The sequence below is a fragment of the Bos grunniens genome, chromosome 15 (genome assembly GCF_055505025.1).
Source record: "Bos grunniens cultivar Pamir isolate PY7600 chromosome 15, Bosgru_T2T1.0, whole genome shotgun sequence".
NCBI lineage: Eukaryota > Metazoa > Chordata > Mammalia > Artiodactyla > Bovidae > Bos > Bos grunniens.
The window spans coordinates 79,190,358-79,199,881 of NC_141179.1; the positions used below are offsets into that span (position 1 = coordinate 79,190,358).

The window sequence follows — 9,524 nt, forward strand, 5'->3', positions numbered from 1 at the left end:
ATACCTTGCTTCTATCACCAGTCACATCCATAGCTGGGTATTCTTTTTGCTTTGGCTCCATCCCTTCATTCTTTCTGGAGTTATTTCTCCACTTATCTCCAGTAGCATATTGGGCACCTACTGATCTGGGGAGTTTCTCTTTCAGTATCCTATCATTTTGCCTTTTCATACTGTTCGTGGGGTTCTCAAGGCAAGAATACTGAAGTGGTTTGCCAATCACTTCTTCAGTGGACCACATTCTGTCAGATCTCTCCACCATGACCCGCCCATCTTGGGTTGCCCCACGGGCATGGCTTAGTTTCATTGCGTTAGACAAGGCTGTGGTCCTAATGTGATTAGATTGATTAGTTTTCTGTGAGTATGATTTGAGTGTGTCTGCCCTCTGATGCCCTCTTGCAACACCTACCATCTTACTTGGGTTTCTCTTACCTTGGGCATGGAGTATCTTTTCACGGCTACTCCAGGAAAGCACAGCCACTGCTCCTTACCTTGGACAAGGGGTATCTCCTCACCACTGCCCTTCCTGACCTTCAAGGTGGGATAGCTCCTCTAGGCCCTCCTGCGCCCACACAGCCACGGCTCCTTGGACGTGGGGTGGGTCCACCTGGCCGCCGCCCCTGGCCTCGGGTGTGGGGTTGCTCCTCCCAGCCGCTGCCCTTGGCCTTGGGCTTGGGGGCATGGAGTAGCTCCTCCCGGCCACTGTCCCGACCTCGGAATCTGGGTAATTCCTCTCATCGCTGCCCCTGACCTTGGACGTGGAGTAGCTTTTTATTATAGGGGACTGGAATGCAAAAGTAGGAAGTCAAAAAACACCTGGAGTAACAGGCAAATTTGGCCTTGGAATACGGAATGAAGCAGGGCAAAGACTAATAGAGTTTTGCCAAGAAAATGCACTGGTCATAGCAAACACCCTCTTCCAACAACACAAGAGAAGACTCTATACATGGACATCACCAGATGGTCAACACCGAAATCAGATTGATTATATTCTTTGCAGCCAAAGATGGAGAAGCTCTATACAGTCAGCAAAAACAAGACCAAGAGCTAACTGTGGCTCAGACCATGAACTCCTTATTGCCAAATTCAGACATAAATTGAAGAAAGTAGGGAAAACCACTAGAGCATTCAGGTATGACCTAAATAAAATCCCTTATGATTATACAGTGGAAGTTAGAAATAGATTTAAGGGCCTAGATAGATAGACTGCCTATGGAATGAGGTTCGTGACATTGTACAGGAGATAGGGATCAAGACCATCCGCATGGAAAAGAAATGCAAAAAAGCAAAATGGCTGTCTGGGGAGGCCTTACAAATAGCTGTGAAAAGAAGAGAAGCAAAAAGCAAAGGAGAAAAGGAAAGATGTAAGCATCTGAATGCAGAGTTCCAAAGACTAGCAAGAAGAGATAAGAAAGCCTTCTTCAGCAATCAATGCAAAGAAGTAGAGGAAAACAACAGAATGGAAAAGACTAGAGATCTCTTCAAGAAAATCAGAGATACCAAAGGAACAATTCATGCAAAGATGGGCTCGATAAAGGACAGAAATGATATGGACCTAACAGAAGTAGAAGATATTAAGAAGAGACGGCAAGAATACACAGAAGAACTGTACAAAGAAGATCTTCATGACCCAGATAATCATGATGGTGTGATCACTGACCTAGAGCCAGACATCCTGGAATGTGAAGTCAAGTGGACCTTAGAAAGCATCACTATGAACAAAGCTAGTGGAGGTGATGGAATTCCAGTTGAACTATTTCAAATCCTGAAAGATGATGCTGTGAAAGTGCTGCACTAATATGCCAGCAAATTTGGAAAGCAGCAGTGGCCACAGGACTGGAAAAGGTCAGTTTTCATTCCAATCCCAAAGAAAGGCAATGTCAAAGAATGCTCAAAGTACTGCACAATTGCACTCATCTCACACGCTAGTAAAGTACTGGTCAAAATTCTCCAAGCCAGGCTTCAGCAATACATGAACCATGAACTTCCTGATGTTCAAGCTGGTTTTAGAAAAGGCAGAGGAACCAGAGATCAAATTGCCAACATCTGCTGGATCACGGCAAAAGCAAGAGAGTTCCAGAAAAACATCTATTTCTCCTTTATTGACTATGCCAAAGCCTTTGACTGTGTGGATCCCAATAAACTGTGGAAAATTCTGAAAGAGATGGGAATACCAGACCACCTGATCTGCCTCTTGAGTAATCTGTATGCAGATCAGGAAGCAACAGTTAGAACTGGACATGGAACAACAGACTGGTTCCAAATAGGAAAAGGAGTACGTCAAGGTTGTATATTGTCACCCTGCTTATTTAACTTCTATGCAGAGTACATCATGAGAAATGCTGGACTGGAAGAAGCACAAGCTGGAATCAAGATTGCCAAGAGAAATATCAATAACCTCAGACATGCAGATGACACCACCCTTATGGCAGAAACTGAAGAGGAACTCAAAAGCCTTTTGACGAAAGTGAAAGTGGAGAGTGAAAAAGTTGGCTTAAAGCTCAACATTCTGAAAACGAAGATCATGGCATCTGGTCCCACCACTTCATGGGAAATAGATGGGGAAACAGTGGAAACAGTGTCAGACTTTATTTTTCTGGGCTCCAAAATCACTGCATATGGTGACTGCAGCCATGAAATTAAAAGACGCTTACTCCTTGGAAGGAAAGTTATGACCAACCTAGATAGCATATTCAAAAGCAGAGACATTACTTTGCCAACAAAGTTTCACCTAGTCAAGGCTATGGTTTTTCTTGTGGTCATGTATGGATGTGAGAGTTGGACTGTGAAGAAGGCTGAGCGCCGAAGAATTGATGCTTTTGAACTGTGGTGTTGGAGAAGACTCTTGAGGGTGCCTTGAACTGCAAGGAGATCCAACCAGTCCGTTCTGAAGGAGATGAGCCCTGGGTGTTCTTTGGAAGGAATGATGTTAAAGCTGAAACTCCAGTACTTTGGCCACTTCTTGCAAAGAGTTGACTCATTGGAAAAGACTTTGATGCTGGTAGGGATTGGGGGCAGGAGGAGAAGGGGACGACAGAAGACGATATGGCTGGATGGCATCACTGACTCGATGGACATGAGTCTCAGTTAACTCCGGGAGTTGGTAATGGACAGGGAGGCATGGCATGCTGCGATTCATGGGGTCACAAAGAGTTGGACACGACTGAGTGACTGAACTGAACTGAACTGAATACACATCTGACATTTAAATGGAGACAAATTAACTAGATTACATGTGTATTTACTGCACAATACCTGCCAATCCACTGATGCCCTGTTTGCCTTAGACTTTAATTTTCAGACAATATTTTCAGTTAGGCTGCCTTTTATGAGCAACAGTTTCAAAAGAATTTGGTGAACTGATAAAATATGGTAGAAATAGAAACCTATACATCTTTTATATAAAATAAAAGTTTTATAAGTTTATAGCTTTTTCCAAAATAAAAAGTTTTCCTAACATGCCATAATGTTTTTCAAATGCCCATAAATTTTTTATCTCATGATGATTTTGTGGCTTGTTTATTACTAAACTGCTTAGTTCATTAATGTCTACTACTACTATCAGCTTAAATTCATTAGTATAAGTATATATTAGTATAATCTATAAGATGTGCTATAAAATATAAAAAACCTGAGTTCTGAAAGATCGCTCAGTAAATATTTGATTTACTTTATGACAAAACCTTTAAGACATTGCATAATGTTTTAGTGAGACTGAAATAATGTTTGAATGACAAATGAACCAAAAATTAACATAAGTAGAAAAGTCAAAAAGTTTTTCAAAAGCAGTAAGTTCCATATATAAACCCTGCCCATATACTAAGCATGATATCTGAGGAAACTTGCAATATTTCTTAACAGTGAAGCTGTTCTTAGTCACTCAGTCATGTTTGACTCTTTGCAACCCCATGGACTGTAGCTCACCAGGCTCTTCTCTCTACAGGGATTTTCCAGGCAAGAATACTGGAGTGGGTTGCCATTTCCTCTTTCATTCTTAACAATGGAGTTTAATACAAATAATTATTCACTTAGGAACTTGATAAAATTGTTTCTCATGTGTCATGCCATAAAATTTTAATTAAAAAATTACTATATGTGTGTGGTTGTAGCCACATATGCATAGTACAAATATTTAAAAATATAGTTTAGCTTTCAATTTTACTAAGGCCTCTTTTCCATAGGCTAAATATCAGAGGGCTTAGCAGGGGAATCACAAGAGTGTAAAACAAAGAGGTCATTTTGTCTTCATCTAGAGAGTAGGATGAACTTGGCCTGAAACACATAAAAAGTAGAGTTCCCTGGAAGATTGACACTGCAGTTAAGTGGAAGGTGCCGGTGGTAAAAGCTTTGACTCTCCCTTCAGCAGAGTGGATCTTCAAGACTGAAAGGATGATATAAAAATAAGAGCAAGGGCCCCTGAAAGAGTACTAAGTTCAATAAAACCCAAAGCATGACCATCATTAACTCATTGACCTGTATATCTGAGCAGGACGGGGAAAAAAAAAAAAAAACAGAGGTAAATCACAGAAAAAAATGGTCAATCACATTTGACCCACAGAAACACAAATGGAATGCTAATGGCGTGTGTACCTGAGAAACTGGTATCCCCACCAGGAAAACCCCAGGCATGAGCAGGGAGCACACCCTGCTGGACATGCTGACTGCATAGAGCAAGGGGCTGCTTGACAACCTTGTACTGGTCATAGGCCATCACTGCCAGCAGGAGACACTCAGAATCGGCAAAGATACAGAAGACCAAGAATTGCAGAGCACAACCATGGGAACACATCGACTTGTTCTTGGCAAATAGGGAGAAATATCAATAACCTCAGATATGTAGATAACACCACCCTTATGGCAGAAAGTGGAGAAGAACTAAAGAGCCTCTTGATGAAAGTGAAAGAGGAGAGTAAAAAACTTGGCTTAAAATTCAACGTTCAAAAAACTAAGATCATGGCATTCTATCCCAACACTTTATAGCAAATAGATGGGGAAAGAATGGAAATGGTGACAGAGTTTATTTTCTTGGGCTCCAAAATCACTGTGGACAGTGACTGCAGCCATGAAATTAAAAGACACTTGCTCCTTGGAAGAAAAGCTATGACCAACCTAGACACCACATTAAAAAGCAGAGACATTACTTTGTCAACAAAGGTCCATCTAGTCAAAGCTATGGTTTTTCCAGTAGTCATGTATGGATATGAGAGTTGGACAAAAAGAAAGCTGAGCACCAAAGAATTGATACTTTTGAACTGTGGTGTTGGAGAAGATTCTTGAGAGTTCCTTGGACAGCAAGGAGATCCAACCAGTCAATCCTAAAGGAAATCAGTCCTGAATATTCATTGAAAGAAATGATGCTGAAGTGAAGCTCCAATACTTTGGCCACCTGATGCGAAGAACTGACTCATTGGAAAAGACTCTGTTGCTGGGATAGATTAAAGGCAGGAGGGGAAGGGGACAATAGAGGATGAGATGGTTGGATGACATTACCAACTCGATGGACATGAGTTTGAGCAAGCTTTGGGAGTTGGTGATGGACAGGGAAGCCTGGTGTGCTGCAGTCCATGGAGTCCAAAAGGGTCAGATGCGTTTGAACAACTGAACCGAACTGAATTTTGCAATAGTGTTTATGTAGCAAAAGATTTGGAGAAGGCAATGGCAATCGACTCCAGTACTCCAGTACTCTGGAAAATCCCACAGCGGAAGAGCCTGGTAGGCTACAGTCCATGGGGTCGCTAAGAGTCGAACACGACTGAGCGACTTCCCTTTCACTTTTCACTTTTATACATTGGAGAAGGAAATGGCAACCCACTCCAGTGTTCTTGCCTGGAGAATCCCAGGGATGGGGGAGCCTGGTGGGCAGCCGTCTATGATGTCGCATAGAGTCGGACACGACTAAAGCGACTTAGCAGCAGCAGCAGCAGCAGCAGCAGCAGCAGCAGCATAAGATTGGCCTTCCCTGGTAACACAGATGGTAAAGAATTCTCCTGCAGTAAGGGAGAGCTGGGTTCGATCTCTGGGTCTGGAAGATCCTCTGTAGAAGGGAATGGCAACCCATTCCAGTATACTGGCCTGGGAAATCCCATGGATAGAGGAGTTTGGGGGGCTACAGTTATGGGTCACAAAGATTCAGACATGACTGAGCAACTTTCACTCACTCACAGAAAAAAATAAATATAATCAGAGAGAAATATTTCCATAAAATAGAAAGTATTTAAAACCATTTATCCATATATATGACAAAGAACTTGGATCTACAATATACTAAAAGCTTTCTTCATTGGGGCGTGGAAACTTAAACAAAAAATGACCCCCACAAAAAAATAAAAATTAACAGAAACTGTCAAAAAAAAGAAGATACATAAGTAACAAGTTAATGCATGAGAGTTTGCTCAGCACCATTAGTTATTAAGGTAATGAGGATAAAGCCACAACACAAAAACATAATACAAGTGTCAAATGGACTGAAATTAATATACTGAGCATAACAAATTCCTTAATTGATTGGAAATCTCATTTGGGAACTAACAGGGACTGGCTTTCTTATCAGTTTGGGTGTTTTTCTTTGTTCTTTTTATTTGTTTGTTTTTCTACTTTTATTTTCTACAAATCAGGGAAATCATTTAGCTTAAATCCATGTAATTATTCCATATTTAATTTTGGAAATGAGATTCTTAATGGCAACTTTTGACGCCTTTTTAAATGTCATTGTTTTTCTCCATTCTGAGGATGTCAACACTGAAATACCAATTGTACTCCTGTGGAGCTATTGGTGAGGCAAAGTTCAAACCAAAACTAATTGCTAATGTTTTCCCAGTAAAATCAAGAACTTGATGCATTTATGTTTCAGAAGAATTTTACTATCATTCCACTTCTCTGTTTCACATTAGGTATATGTAGAATTGTTCTTGGTCACCTAATTATGGTGGTTGGTCGCTCAGTTGTGTCTGACTCTTTGCTACCCTGTGGACTCTATTTGCCAGGCTCATCTATCCATGGGATTCTCCAGGCAAGAATACTCTAGCGGGTTGCCATTCCCTCCTCCAGGGGATCTTCCTGACTCAGGGATCAAACCAGGGTCTCCTGTATTACAGGAAAATTCTTTACTGTCTGAATCACCAAGGAAGCTCTAATTATACTCCAATCCAAATTAATTTTCCCTCAGGAATCCCTGTCTTCTGGGGTGCAACTATTTGTTGCAACAACTATTTTGTTCAGCCAGTACCCAGCTTTAGCTTTTTAACAGGGCTGCTCCTCAAACCTGCTCCCAGGTGCTGTGAAAATGAGGGGAGAGCTAGTGGGTGGATAAAGACAGTGTTGTTCTACAAGCAAGGTGGCACTTTTAGTAACATAAAGATTAATAATATACTGAGATACTCTAGAAAGTATGCACTACATCCATTACATAAACATATAATAAACCCTCTACAAGAAACTTTTAGAATTAAAAATTAAAATTAATAGTTTCCTACAATCTCATAGTAAAACTACGGTGTTTATGGAATGCCATTTTAGATTATAATATACACATAGAAAATTTTCATCTAAATCAGTACTATTTATGGAATTCCATTTAATGGGCTTAAATTCCCTTCTCTTTATATTATTCCCCCTAGATCCAATAAAATGAGCCAATATTTTCAATGCAGTCTTTAATTGCTGAAATAAATATATATCATAAGCGTGAAAGATGATTAATTAATGTGTTCATTAACTCAATTAATGGCAATCCATCGACTCCCTATTTTGCTTGACTTTATTTATTTATTTATTGGGGGTATGTTTCATTTTATTTTATTTTATTTTTTAACTTTACAATATTGTATTGGTTTTGCCATATATCAACATGAATCCTCCACAGGTAAACACGTGTTCCCCATCCTGAACTTTAATACATTCCAGTCAATGTTTTCTGCCATATTTCTCCCCGTAAGTAACAATTCAAAAGACATTTGGCTGAACTGATAAAATATACCAGGAGTAGAAAATTTCAACCTTTTATATTATGCAATTATTGTAAGGTGTTTCCACTGTGAGAACTCTTTCTAACATGCTATCAGTTCAGTTCAGTTCAGTCACTCAGCCATGTCTGACTCTTTGTGACCCCAAGAATTGCAGCACGCCAGGCCTCCCTGTTCATCACCAACTCCTGGAGTTCACTCAGACTCACGTCCATCGAGTCAGTGATGCCATCCAGCCATCTCATCCTCTGTTGTCCCCTTTTCCTCCTGCCTGCAATCCCTCCAAGCATCAGGATCTTTTCCAATGAGTCAACTCTTTGCATAAGGTGGCCAAACTACTGGAGTTTCAGCTTTAGCATCATTCCTTCCAAAGAAATCCCAGGGCTGGTTTCTTTCAGAATGGACTGGTTGGATCCCTTTGCAGTCCAAGGGACTCTCAAAAGTCTTATCCAGCACCACAGTTTAAAAGCATCAGTTTTCTGGCGCTCAGCTTTCTTCACAGTCCAACTCTCACATCCATACATGACCACTGGAAAAGCCATAGCCTTGACTAGACGGACTTTTATTGGCAAAGTAATGTCTCTGCTCTTCAATATGCTGTCTAGGTTGGTCATAACTTTCCTTCCAAGGAGTAAGCGTCTTTTAATTTCATGGCTGCAGTCACCATCTGCAGTGATTTTGGAGCCCCCAAAAATAAAGTCTGACACTGTTTTCACAAATACCATTCTGAATAACAAAGGAATTTTGTAGGCATTATATTTCCATTCTGAAATATTTTCACACAAGGGCATTTTACAATGACGTCTAGAAAATTTAAGACAATCAGAGGTCTTTTAACCTTACACTTTTAATGGATAAATAAGAGTGTTCTTCAATACTTTATGGTATTTCAAATATATGTTTGTATCCTCACTTTCTGTGCTTTAGCCTTTAGGAAATCAGATTCAATGTATTTGAAGCATCAAATATCAAGAACTTATAATTTATTACATCTAGAGCAATTAATAAATATGTATGTCTTTATAAAAGTCTGTTAACTTTTGTCCACAACCATTTCTGCATCTTACCAAAACTGTTGTTATATGCATACAATAGTTATAGTCTATTGTGATATATAGGGCTTCCCTGGGGACTCAGCTGGTAAAGAATCCACCTGCATATTGTGATAAATATATATATATATATATATACACATATATATATACATACATATATATATATATATACATACATATATATATATGGCACTTAGCAAACTCTCAGTTAATTTTGTGTTTCTGAGACATAAGTAATAGCCAAAAAAGGTTGTCTAGTATATTTTTTAAATTTTTATTTATTATTATTATTATTTACTTTACAATATTGTATTGGTTTTGCCTATATTTGCTTATTTGATGCTTCAGGCAACTGTCAGTGCTTTGGTTAACAAGGATGGAATGCTTTGTTCTTTACCAAAGAATAAGCACAAACAGTGTGATATAAAACAATGCTTTAGGTAAGTGGGTGTTTGTGAACCACAAAGAGACAAAAAAAGGGCACTAAGGGCTGAGAATGAGAGAGAAGGAA

At 39.7% G+C, this 9,524-nt stretch overlaps 1 pseudogene; it reads right to left on the bottom strand.

Moving 5' to 3' along the window:
• Window positions 1-4,142: 4,142 nt before the first annotated feature.
• LOC147358617 (olfactory receptor 5W2-like) lies at window positions 4,143-8,749 on the bottom strand (annotated as a pseudogene).
• Window positions 8,750-9,524: the final 775 nt, after the last annotated feature.